At 37.4% G+C, this 13,925-nt stretch overlaps 1 protein-coding gene across 9 annotated transcripts in view; it reads right to left on the minus strand.

The window, feature by feature from the left end:
* Nucleotides 1-13,925, minus strand: part of LOC106901556 — a 170,145-nt gene that overhangs the window by 28,062 nt on the left and 128,158 nt on the right. For 4 of the 9 annotated variants that reach the window (XR_001414326.1, XR_001414323.1, XR_001414325.1 and 1 more), the window contains one exon: nt 1,547-6,334. The exons of the other annotated variants lie outside the window; for them this stretch is intronic. The gene's annotated coding sequence lies outside the window, so the exon portion shown is untranslated. Of the gene's footprint in view, nt 1-1,546; nt 6,335-13,925 lie in introns of those variants that run through there. 9 annotated transcript variants of the gene reach the window in all.

A 13,925-nucleotide genomic window follows, 5' to 3' on the forward strand; every position in this document is an offset into this window, starting at 1 on the left:
CATTTGACCAGTGAGAAAAAAAGAGCCCATATTCCACAAAGCATCCTTTCAAGTCCTTTTGAGTCTATAATATATAACAGTTTCAGAACGCTTGCTTTTCGGCATTTATATGAACACATAAATCGAGTAAATGTGTATTTATATTAAATATGTTTTGATATTTGTCTCAACATGAACTCATAGAATAAAATCAATGCACAGTACAACAGTCTATTCAAAGTTTCTCAGCTTATGCTAATGCAAATTCAAAATGACGTAAGAAATTGCATCATAACAAAGAATAACTTAGAAAAAACATTTGTATTCTTCAATGCTCTAAAATATGGTTATGGTTCTTTCTTAGAGCTAACAGCTGCTTGGGATACAGCGCAGTGCGTGTTCTCCACACTGCACTCCAGACTCCTTTGGAAAGAAGGACAGGGAGACAATTTGTTTTTCACTTTTCAATTATGGAACAGAGTCAAGAAAAAAAAAAAAAAGATCTTTCTGGAGCCAGTTCAAAAAATGTGTCAACAAGAGCAGTGACAGCTGAGCTGCATTGCCTCTTGTCCACCAGGCAGGCTGATTCCCCATCAGAGGGGAAGGGGAACCTTGGCTATCTTTTCATTTTTGGAAAGTATATGTCACTTTACATCAACTAATCTTTTGCGAAGTGAAAAAGCATGAAAAAATTCCTTCATTTCAGGGATTACAGCCAAACTCAATGCCTATCCCCAAGTTTGAGCTCAAAGAATTATGATAGCAACCCCAACTCACTTCTTTCTTCAAAAGATATTCCAAGGATATTGCGGTGGTTGTGAAAAGGATTCTTTCATCATCAATTGTCAAATGTGGACAGACTGCTGAAATGTAATTCTCACTCTTGTGGTGTTGCTGGATGGAGAGGAGACCCTAGAAAGGGAAAATGCAACCAGTGCAAGAGGTGCCTCTGTATGGAGAACGGGAAGGTGACACCTACAGACATTCACGGACACTTGCAGAAGGAGCTGCGACACTTGCGGCAAGAAAAAACCGAGCGAACTGGGCTGACCTTCAGCACTGACTGCACAGTAACCAGTGTCAGAAAAACACTCCCCCTCCAAACACATTATTACAGAGCTGAGGATGGTGAAAAACACTACAGCTGAATGCAATGAATTAGACAGCGCTAACCAGAGCTGCCTGCTCTACACGGTACAATAAGCATTATGTGGGCAGGTGCAACTGTGACCTGCATTGGGATCCCCAGGTTTCTAATGCTATGAAAATTACACAAAAAACCCATTCTTTAAAAATATTTTTACACTTTCAATGCTTTTTCATTAGAATAAATGTATATTATTAATTTCATATATAAATTTTATATACAAATACATTATAATAAGTTCTGTTATGAACTTACCTCTATTATAAAACCACACATCATGTCATTTGACCAGAATGCATTTAGTGCAGTAGCTGGGAGAGGGAAAGAAGTTTACAATCAATGTGTAATCTGGTTACCAGCCCCATAACTGCAAAAAAATTAAGCAGATTTTCATGGTATCCACAAAGGCTCGAGGCAACACCAACCTCCTGTCTTAAATTACCGCTTAGAGATAAAGCAAAGTATAACCCATTTTACAATTGTGCAGAAGTGGCTTTATTGGTTTTGACCCATAAATGCCAAATTTCACATAAACCGTGGTGTAACATAAAAACTTATTTCAAGTTGCCTTTTGCAGCCAACTCAGAAGTCACATACTTCATAGGTCACAGGTAGAAAATTGCTGCTCTTCACCATCCAGAAATTACTGTGAGGTAAAAGGAATGCTCTGTAGTGCAGCATTCCCCAAATCTGTGTGCACTCTATTTTGGGGGGTTCTGGCACACATCCACACTATAACAAGCCATGTCAACTGGTTATGCTGCAAAAGACTACCTGTACACACAGGCAGTCAACATCGATAGTGGGATTCAATTATATTCCTGTTTACAGACATAAAAATGAAGGCAAATTCTCAGAAGACTCTGTGTTGACAATTCACAATTCAGTTTTGAGTAAGTAGAGATATTTGTATCACGGAGATAAAAATAAACAAATAAAAGAACCCAAAACAAACCCAAAAAAACCCCACTGAATTTTCAAAATTTTTATGTAAACTCACAGAGCCTGGAAAATCCTGAAGATATGCCTGTAGGAAGACGTGTTAGTACCTCCTGGGATATTAGCAATAAGATTTATGTCCTTCTTCCAAAGACTCCCAGCAAGAAACAGTGTCCAACTGAGTTTGGAGAAAACAGATAAAAGATTTGACCTCCAGTTTGTAATAACAGCAGTGGACACTGAACTAGATTATCTGGCTGGCAGGGTGAATTAGCCTGACCACTAAGTGGACGTGATTAAAATCAGGGATGGACAGACTTTGGAGCAGACAGTAAGAGAAGAGCAACATAGATAACTCCATTTCATGTGCCTTCTAGCATTTGGTGATTTGCTTTTGGGATAATATGTTACAAAGCTGGACACAAAAAAATCATAATATCTATTTGTCTGATATGGCTGCAGCTGATGAAGTAAAAACACTTAGTGCATGATTAAATGAAAAACAAACCTGGCAACTTGATTTATTTTTTTTTTGCCAAGGAAAGCTCCTCTGCTGCAAAACACAGAAGATACTAAAAGAGAAACAAGTAATTCACATGTGGCATGTATATCACACTTTTTTTTCTTGATATTTCTGCATTGGATTTTCTGTCTCTTCTCCCTTCACCTATACTCTTCTTCTTTATTAAATGCAAACTCAAAGCAGCTTAAATCAAATATACAAAGTCACTAAGTTCAAGCAGATTTGAAATTAGGTGAAGAAAGTTCACTCAAACTCACAGACTGTATTTCTGGCTTCAGCAATTCTGAAAACAAACATAATCTGTATCCATAGGGGAAGAACACGAAGCAGCCTCTGATGGTAGAAATGTAGATCTAAGTCTTTTCAAATGCAATGGATTTTAATAAAATTTTCTTAAAATATCCTTTGGCTCCTGTTGGCTGCTAGGTGGAATGAGGCAACACAAACCTCACAAATTATTATTTCAAATATTTTTGATATTGGCATTATCACAATCATTATTTCATTACTATTTAAGACTTGCAGTCAAGATTATGGTTTATAAAAATGCTAGGCTCTGGTAGCTCAAATGAAATAATATTTCTGTGCTATTTATTTTCTGTTAATGCTCACAGACCACTAATTCTTCTAACCACCTACACCCCAGTGTGAATGTTATGTCTCTTTCTTTCCAGTAAAGGATACTATTTCCTTATTCGACAAAAATGCTCTGATAATCTGTTGTTTACTTCTAATCAGAATTTGGAACATCATCTGCATTTCTAAAGCTTCCAAAAATTTGCTGAAATAAGGATCACATGATGACTTCTTCATTAAAACAAACATATGCAACTGGTGTTGTGATGCTTACCATTAATGTAGCTCCATGAAGGGCAATAAAATAAATTGAGGCAGCCAAGGATTTAATACTGAAGCAGATACACACTAATTGTAAAGCGTGACAGTTCATCCAAATCCAAAGAAAATTTTAACAATTAAGATATATAAGGTGAGACTTCATAATCCAGCCAAATACTGACAAGTATTTTGTCTAACTCATATTCAGATACAGAGTAATTTGAAGCTAAATCATTTTACATTACAAAGAACATTATTGAAAGCCTCTTAATTTAAAGATCCTCTTCCTAGCAAAACAGTCAGTGACACTCAACCATGTTGTTATTTCCATTATGTGAATATACATGGTGAAACTTCACCATCATTAATAAAGATCCGCTTCCCTTGGTGTGGAGAACATTATTTTCCCAGCTGTAGCACGAATGGAGGGAGATCAAACAAAGGTGTGGAAAAGAGACCAGGAAAAGAGAAGTGTATGAACCGAAACAGGAAGCAAAGGGGATGTGTGAATGAAGGATGTGAGGGGGAAAGGGAGGAAAAGGGAAAAGAATATGTGTACAAGATGGTATCAACAGTCAAAAAAAAACAACCACATGAAGATGAGAAGGACTAGAAAGGAGAAAACGAAATCCAGAAATGGTGGGAAATTATGCTCGTGAAAAAACAGGCTGGGGGCTATAGAAAAAGAAAAGCCCTTTGGCCTCACACATCAATCCTAGGTGTGACCTACTCTAAAGCACGGAAGAAAAACAAAAGCTGAATAAGGCAAGGATGTTTATAAAACCTGTAGCTAGTTGGATATGGATATAAGATAGGGTCTTGGAGAAAAAATAGATTTCATAAGTAAATACATACCTATGTGTACACACAAACTTACTGAACTCCTAGCGCTGGGATTTCAGGTGCAAAAACCAGCTACCAAGGGTAAAGGAACTGAAGTTTATTTTAGCCTCACAATTCTCTACTGCCAAAGAGCCAGAACTTAAGTAGTTCACACTGCGCATTTTGCAGCCCAGACCAAGCAAGTACAGCATTATTATATAAAATCAATATAGAAATGTCATCTGCAAAATCCCTGCCTACCCCTATACCAGAACGTGTGCATGATAACAAAACAAACTGATTCATGCTGTTCCTGCAAGGGGGAGTATTTTTACATCCAAACCTTTTCCTTTGCCCTTATTCTTGTTGTCAGTGCAAGCAGCAGAGAGAATTCCTTCTGCTTTATCAAATGCTTCATTAAGAACCAGTTTTGATGAGATACTAATGGCTCTGCCCCAGTTCCCTGCAGCCTCACCTCATTTCAGGCCTGGAGGCAATAGCAGAGGCACAAAAGCCTTGGGAGTTTTGTCATGGTCACCACCAGCAGACGTACACTGGCTGCAGTGACCAGAACCATCAGGCTGTATACAGGGGTGGGAGGAGGGACAAAGAGAGAAATGCTGATGGTCAAAAGTTTCATAAAAGACAGCTCCTGAAATTCTCGAGCTTGTTGTTGCTAGATTTTACATACCATAAACAAGAAAAATGAATGATCACCCTTAATCATAATGTTATTCTAATAACCCTCATTCTTTCTAGCATGAAAAGTTAAATACTACATATTAAAACCTGCAAAAATATTTGAGCTTTAATTATTTTTCTCTTTTTGTTTTTTTTTTCTAGCAATTTGTTACAGTAGCCATACTATTCAGACAAAAAAATTTTAATCAAAAAGAATTGCAAAGATCCATAAAAATATGTCATGACAGAACAGAACACATCTATTGTTTAGCTGCACAGCACCATAAATATATAGTGGAACAGGAGGAAAGTCATCTCACAGGTAGTAACCGTCTCCCCCTCATACTAATCCACTAATTCATAGCCTTATGCTGTCTGTAGAGTATTAGAGATCCTTGTAAAAACATAAGTGACAGTTTCAGAATTTTTTTATAGTTTTGTAAAATAAATCTCCAGTGGATTTACCCCATAAAGCTAAATCAAAGCTGATGTTTTTAGCAAACAACACTCATAATAAAGTTGTTAATGGGTTTATCCCGTTCCATATGTTCTTGCCCATTTGTTTTTGTTTTGCTTTGAATTTCAATTTTGATGTTTTTATTGAAGTATCATGAAAATAAATGCATACATAAGAATTTACAGGGAAAATATCATAATACAACATACATCAAATACCATACTGAAACCTAATTATAAGTGCTGGTAGAAACATAATTATTTTTGAAAAGTATGTGGATTGCAGAGGAATGTAATGGATGGAAGAGATGTCACTGTCCTGGAGGAAGTGGTATGCAAAAAGGGGCATTCCCATTACCTGCTGGCAAATCCTACCCATATTTTCAGTCCAAAGAATCTCCACTAAAAGGATTCAGTCCTTACTTGAAAGTATTATGCATGGGGGTGTCACAGGGGCTCTATCCCAAAGGTTCTCACCCAGCAGGAGGTCTGTAGAGAATGACCACGTCCTTGAAGATATTTTGATGCTATTTGCTGCTGACACATCTAAATAACAGGCTGCGCTCTACTTTATGCTACTTAGAAATTTCATCAGGCTTTAACACCTGATGTTTCTGCGCTTTTCAGCTGACAACTCCAAGTAGGAGAGCCAGAAGTAATCCAACACAATGATCAACAAGCCTTGAATTACTGTAGCAAATTCCATACCTGGCAGGAAAAGGTGCAGTCTTCAGCACAACCTACAGTGGCAGAAAGCTTCCTTTCTATTTATCAGTCACAGGCAAATGTCCTCTTTAGAGATGCTATAACCATTCCTTCAGTTCCTGGAAATATTTTCTTTCCTCACCGGGATCCCTTCCATCATGCCCATGGGGAGTCTAACAGACTGTTCTTCCATCGAGCAATGTCTTCCAGACACAGGGGCATGCTGTTGATGCCACTCTCTCTTCCTGACAAGAAGGAAACAGAGTTGAGTGCGTCTGTACACTGATTTTACAACTTCTAATAAAGTCATTTAGAATTCCAGCACATACACCAAATGTGAGAGGGGACAAAGCTCAGTTTCAAATGTCAGAGAGTAACAAACGGCTGGGCTGCTGGAAAAGGACCGACCTGCAGAGCTAAACACATCAACACTGCAGTTCAAGAGCTGGCATTGAGGCTATTCCCAATGTAAAATTCTAGACTACACAGCTATCAGAAATGCTGGAATATCCAAAAGATTCTTAGGAGGTTTGGTGATTTCCTTCTGATCAAGACTTTCATTTGGGTTGTATAAGGAAATTTGTGATATTCTTTAAATGCAAAGATTCCATTTACATGTGTACTGTATTTGTTTTTTCTTTGTTTATGATTAAGTGGTTTTTACATTCCAAGAATTTTTTTTAATTATTTTTAAATGTTTATTTTCTAAAAAGATGACCATCCTATAGCAAATAGAAACAACAGCTGACTGTTCAGGTTTCAGACTCAGACGACTGACACTGAGACAACAAATTCTGCAAATCTTGATATCGTAAGTCAAGTTGTTACCTGCAGCAACTCATTCTAAATATGAAGCAGGTAGAAACTTTTTGCTCACTACAACTTCCTACCAACCAGCTAGGAAAGGAACCAGGCCTTCATGTATGGACATTCACATGATTTTGCAGATGCCATGAGTCCTCCTTGATAAAAAATAGCCATTAAAGGATAAATGATTTGAAAAAAAAACAACAAAAAACAACCTAAGTCCAAGTAGTCAAATAGAACTAATCTGTTAATTTAGATATATATACTACAGAATAGTTTGGAATTATGATTTGTAATTGCTTCAGCATCTGAACTCCTTTCGTTGCACATATGTGTGGGGACAGTGGAACTTCAGAGGTTAAGGAATTAGCCACTGCAAATATTAATTACGTTGCATCAGTAGAAATTATACTATATTTGTTATTAGTCAATAAAACATTATATTCCTCATTAGAATTAAGCTGTATAATTAACTTTTTAATTCTTAATACTGTGGTTAAAAGAGGCTTGACAGGATGGAGCATAAAATGTCTTTTACAAACAATCCATTCTGTAATTGGATTGTTCTGAAAATATAATCCTTTCCCTCTGGTTTAAAATTAGTATTTATAATCATAAGTCTTGGTAAATATAAAAATGCAGAAGTCTAAGCCTGAGCAGAGTGGTTTTGGTTCCGTTCTTCTTTTTCCCCTCACTCTTCTGCACCTACGAGTATTTTCTTTGAGACAGAAAGAGGGATGCAGGCTGAATGCTGAATGCAATCTTGCAAATGTTTTCTGATTTTGCTCCCTCACATTTTCTTTTTCAGAATCCTAATGTAACATTTCCCTGCGCTATCACACGTTAAAGCCCCGGCTCCTGAACCGTTGTATTTGGCCAGCAATTAAGAAGCTCCCTGCATGTGAAATCCTCCTCCTCACAGAATTCTTAGCCCTCATTCCCTAATGTTAGCCGAGCAAAACGGTATATCTTTATACACACAGTGCAACTGCCAAGAAATCAATTCTGTGTGTTTTCCTCCCTTTTACACTTTTAAAGGACCGTGATCAGTTTTCTCTCTCTGTTTTCTTTTGCACATCCTTTCCTAGCTTTAAAGTGGTGTCTGAGCCCTTCCCCTCTCCCCTGAAAAAAAAAAAAAAAAAAAAAAAAAAAAAAGGCAAACCAAAACAGGTAGAATTCCTCTGTTACTATTAACACCTAAAAATATGATCATGAAACAAAAGCTTTGCTCCTCTGTCCAATTTGATGTCTTTTTCATGCTGCCTCAGTGATGGCCAAATAATTGGTTGTTCACTTGTGTCCTTGTCTCCCCCGACAGTTCCACAGATGCCCTGAACAATGCTCCAAAGACTGCTTTCAGTAGGGGCAAATCCTCATTAATCATTCCTGGCTGACAGCACAAGGGAACACCTGCATCTGGTGCAGGGACCAAGCAGTGGCTTCTGGGAGCACGCATTAAAAAGACCAACCAATTCAAGTTGTGGGAGTAGGCTTCTAATAGCCATGTGAAAAATCTGTCTCTCCCCGGATTTTCCTTTCATTAAATATCTAAAATTAGACCTGTGGCTCGTGTCGAGATTAAAACACCAATGTATTCTAAGCAAATCAGGAAATGAACAGTACTGTATGTTATGATAAATGGCTGCTAAATTCTTTATGTCTAGATCAAGCAATGTTAGCATTAAATACTGATGAACTGTCACATAATTTTCATTTAGAAATGACTGCACTTTGAGCTTCATGTCCTGTGGTGCTCATAAATATTTTTCCCTGCTATATTTCACAAATAGACTACACTGACTACGCAGATATTTTTACCGTGTAGCCCCAAGACCACACTGTATATAAACTGTTTTTCTGTGCAAGCACGTCAACCTTTCTGTGCAAAGAATTACCAAAAAATGTTCGTAGCGCAAAAAGGGACTGTAGCCACCCCAGTACTATAAAGCCATGTCCAGCTTCCAATTATAACACTTTTTTAACAGAACAATTGTCAGCTGTATTTTTTTTAAATTGTTTTCACTGCATTTAGAGTAGAGGGGAGGATTTTCCTCCTAAGGAAAATGGGAAAGGAGTGAAGAGAGCAAACATAAGCTGCTCTTTTTTTTTCTTGTCTTGTCTTTTTTTTTTTTTAATAAAAATGAGTCAGATATACTTATCTAAACATGTAGGGCCATTAAAATCTACGGTAGGATTCCAACTGATTTCAATGGGCTTTGGGTCAGGCCCTTAGGCCCCGCATCTGGTCTGTGATTAAATAAGCCCATCTCTCCCCACGTATAAACTGGAGAGAACCACCATGGGCTGGGGATTACAAACGACTAACAATGTATATATTTTTTTTTTGCACATATGACTGAGCACAAGCAGGCTTTGAGTCTGTCCATAAAATATGTTCACGTCTCAAACAAGAAAGCACTTGGCTGATACAAAAAGTATCTTTTAAAAGGCAGTCAATTATCACCTATACACCACGGTGAAGATTTTAGCAAAGGTCAGAAGGGGGAGCAAAGGGAAAACGTGAGGCAGGGATAAAAAACCAACAGAACTCTGAGCATTAAAACACCACTACTGCTGAGATGCTGTACACAGAGTAAAAGAGCACAAAACACAACTAGGATACCAACTGAAATCTTAATTTGAAATACATTTTCCTGCAAGCTGATACTGATGGAATTGATTTGGAAAAAAATGACTGAAACAGAGTTTTAAAGTGGCTTTTTTTTTTACCCTTAATGAGAAGGAAAAGTTTTCAAAGTAAAATCATGCTCTGTACAAGCAAGAATAAATATGCATGCATATATAGCCCATGTGTATTTTCATAATTTATCTTAAAATGTTTGATACTGTTTTCTTAGTTATTGAACAAAACTTTAGAGATATTTGTATTTTGCACTTCATTGTCAGTTAGAAATAGTGACATTTGACAGAGAAAGGCTTTCTTCCTAATGAATGCAGTACCACGGTCTGATGACGCCATCTAAACGCTATGAGTTAAGGAGATAAATAAGAGCAGCTAGAACAAAACAGACACCTATTTGGCCTTTTCTCTGAAAGCTACCAATACATGAAATCTTGCTCTTTTCACTACTACTTTCTACTGTGCTTTCACAGCAGCAACTAAAGTGTCCATTCTAAATAATTTTATCCAGGTGTGGTGGAAATTTGGGTTACAACAGATCGGTTAAATTTAAGAATGATCTTTTCATAAGATCCATAAAAATCTCAGGTCCCTGTTAGGGCCTTATGCAAATATGCACAGAAGTCAGGTAAATAAGTGACTGTGTAGATGTGATGTAATTATGTTCACATCTGTTTGTAAGGATGGTAAATCTGCTGACTCATATAGTGGGCAAAGGAATATCTCGTTAGTAATATACCTTAGTTATAGATGAGAACTACTGAATGTGGGAAGTCCCCTTCCAATTTTTTTTTAACTGAGATGCTTAGCAAGTTGTCACACATGCAGGAGGCTGGAATGCAAATTCTTGCTGGCCTCAGGCAAGTTTCATTAGGCTTTCCGAAACCTTTTAAAATTTGCTGTGTAAATAATTTCACATAGAACTTAACAATAATCTCTCGTTCAAAAGCAACACATTTCATGTATACTTCAAACATATGGGGGGGAGTTCTTCAAAGAGACATTATTAAGGTAAAAGACATGTAAAACATTTTCTTGGTTGTTGCTAGAAGCTCTAATTATTTTATCATATTAAATTTTAAAAATTACTTTGAAAATCTGTTACTTTTATCACAGGTATCACTCACTTCTCTTAGGCTGGACAGTGAGACGAGTCTAGCAAGTGACACTGACTCTCATCAACCTAAAACTAAGGGGAATCAGCACAAAATTGAAGAACAAAAAAAAAAAAAAAAAACAAAATAAAACAAAACAAAAAAACCCAAAGCAAACCACCCTACTTTCAGTCCAACTTTAAAACCTCATTTCTTTAGACCACTTCAATTTATAATGGTTTTGAAAATCTTGTTAGAGTTTTCCACTGAAATCCCATGACTCAGCTCTATGGGCAAGCAGGGAATGTGTGCAGTGAGTCTCGCTCACTCTCTCTTCCCCTTCTAAAATTTGGAATCAGTCGGTCCTCAGAAGCAAAGTAACACTCTACATACACTATTTTTCATGTCAAATGTTATACCAACTCCAATATTGGGGAAAAAGTGGATTCATTCCAGTAGGAATTAGGACAGAAAGCCAAAAGCCAAAATACAATTCCTAATAATATCCTGTCTTTCAACCAGCCTTCCCCTGCCAGCCCTGGAAAAATGTTCTTGACCCAGCCTAAACTACGTGCATAGATCATACACTGCCAGGGTTAAAACGTCAGGAGAATCATGTAGGTAATCTTCATATTAGAAATGTGGTACCCCAAATCAGCCTAGAACAGCTTTTTAGTAGTTGCCTTTATCTTAGCAGTTACAGGCAGAGGATAGTATACATAATAGACTAAATATGTAACCACCCTCCCAAGTAAAGGTGGCTTTCAAAGACTGCATCTTGCTTTTCCACTTCAGTCTTATTCCCTAGCCTCTGTAACAGTCATCTGGAGGCCAATTTATTTGGGGTGGGGGTGGGGGTGAAAGGAATGAGGGGCTGCTTAGCTTAAATAATATTAGAGCAATTAGTGTGTCAGAGAAGTTGTTCTTGCTTTTTTCCCTATATTCCTTTCCTATAATCCCTAAAGTATAAGGAATAATTAACTGAAATCCAATTAATGTTGATTTAGAACACCTGTTTCCAAAATCCTTTGAATAACTTTTTCTTTTTTTTTTTTTCCTTTGCTCTTTGTTTTAAGATGAAATACATATCCCTATTCAGTTGCTCTTAGGAGCCCAGAGATTTGCATTTTCGAGACATGAAGAGAACCTGTTGTAAGAGAGCTGTGAAGACTTAAAAGACCAAAAGAGCCTGGTATGTTTATTACAGCAGCAGCAACTTCTTTAACTCTTCCTTTTCCAAATGTCATTCCTTCAGAAAACCAAAATGATCGACATCCCTCCCCCCAGATTTTCTCATTATAATTTCTGCTTTAGAAATTTGCTACGATGATGGAGCACAGCGATCATGTCTGGCTGGAGATGTTTAGCACAGCCACCCTGGCAGGACAGGCACTGAAGGGCACACATCTTATGCAATAAACACCCACTACCCGTGAAAAAGGATTTGCCTGTGCCACTCACTGCAGGTCTGAGCATCTTTCATCCCCATTAGCGAGATACCCTGACCTACCGTCATGCAAGTACACTTGCAGACGTGGTCTCCTTTCTTTCCTCCACCCACTATTCCTCTGCAAAATGAAACAGGACCTGGATCGAAGAACAGCTGATTTCTAAAGCACATCGCTGTCCACCAGTGCCATGGAGAGTTTTAACAGGATTTGTGTTTATATATCAATTAGGCATCTCTAAAAATCCCCACCCTGACAGTTTGGACACAGTGAAGACAATGATTAAGTGAGACATTTATTATCATAGACTTCTTTTGAGACTAGACATAGTAATTAACTCTAAGCTAGGATTGTAAAAGTGTGACCTATTAAACACATTTTGGAATAAAAACATTTTTACAATTTAGGCATGGTACAATACTCCCATGATGTTCAACTCAAGGACAGAACCCTTTCTACTCAGGATCTGGAATTTTTTTTGCAATATGGCTGTCTGAAACTATCCAATTTTGCAGAGAGCAAAGGAACGTAAGCGAGGACGTCTTACCCCTCTTTATCCTTAAAAGTGTTAGATTTCTTTGCTGAAAAATAAGACATCAGCAAATATTATTCAATCTTAATTTCTTATGTACTAAGCAATTTCTTATGAATCATGTAAAGCATTCAAGGGATCAACTTGTGTGGATACTGATTAACTGTATCAGAGGGGCTGTCTCATTATATATCTTGAGCCTTTTTCATTAGAGCAAATCTGCAAACAAACCTTGAGTGTTTAGATTATTTTGCACCAAGCTGTATGTCTAGCCACAGATACAGAATATACCTACTATTTTTAACAGGATTATAGAAAACATGAAAGGGTACTTCCTTAAATATTGACAGCTGAGGGAAAAAAAAAAAAGATTTTTAGTACAGAATCTGAAAGAATTGGCAGAAAGAAACCTTTTGCCCCTTTAAAGAGCAGCTGCATATTAAACATCTACACTTTTGAAGCACCTTTAAAAAATTACCCTTAGCATTAGCATTACAGTGTTTTATGAGAAGCCCATGAAATTCAGAAATAGTTACAAAAGAAGGAAAGAATGGACAAGAAATAAATAGCATTATGGAGAGCTAAGAAAAAAAACTGGTCTTGAATTATACAAGCTGTTATAGGGAGCAGCCAGGGGTGGGGTGGGGGAGAGGTTATATATTTCAAAGGTTATCAATTCATTTAATGAAGAACATTTGTGTCTTTATAAAGCTTTTTAGCATCCTCAATCGTAACTTAAGGTTACTATAAATTGAATAAAAAATATTGCATGCAGTGGAGAAAGGTTTCCTACTGTACATATGTATTTCTATTATCTCTCTTACCCTTTTCTGTTTTGCTGGCTCCTTTGCACTATGTGATTGGTACATAGTTTTTAGGGTGCTCTGCGTCCTTATGTTAAAAATACATAGATCCCTGTCATGTCAATACTGGGGGGAGATTCTGCAAAGAGACATACGAAAACGAATTCCATGCCTTTATCTTCACACATGAGCAGGATTAGGGCAAGGCTCCACGCGCACAGAATACAGACTTCATAGACCACAAAAAGGCCACCACTTCCATTAGTGAACTACAAACACCCTCACAGATGACAGACCCAGGCTGAACGTATTGAAAAGAGTCTAAACCCTGATGTCCAAGTGCTTGAAAGCTACCACACCAATGCACATCTCTAGGTGTAGGACAAGAGGCACGTGGTAGATCTTTACAAGATTGTATACTGATGACAGCTCTTATAAAAGAACTTCAGATGCTGATACTGCATAAAATGAAGCAAGGAAGAGAACAGCCCAATACCAAGAACATCTGATA

This window comes from Calidris pugnax, unplaced genomic scaffold (genome assembly GCF_001431845.1).
Source record: "Calidris pugnax isolate Ruff unplaced genomic scaffold, ASM143184v1 scaffold219, whole genome shotgun sequence".
NCBI lineage: Eukaryota > Metazoa > Chordata > Aves > Charadriiformes > Scolopacidae > Calidris > Calidris pugnax.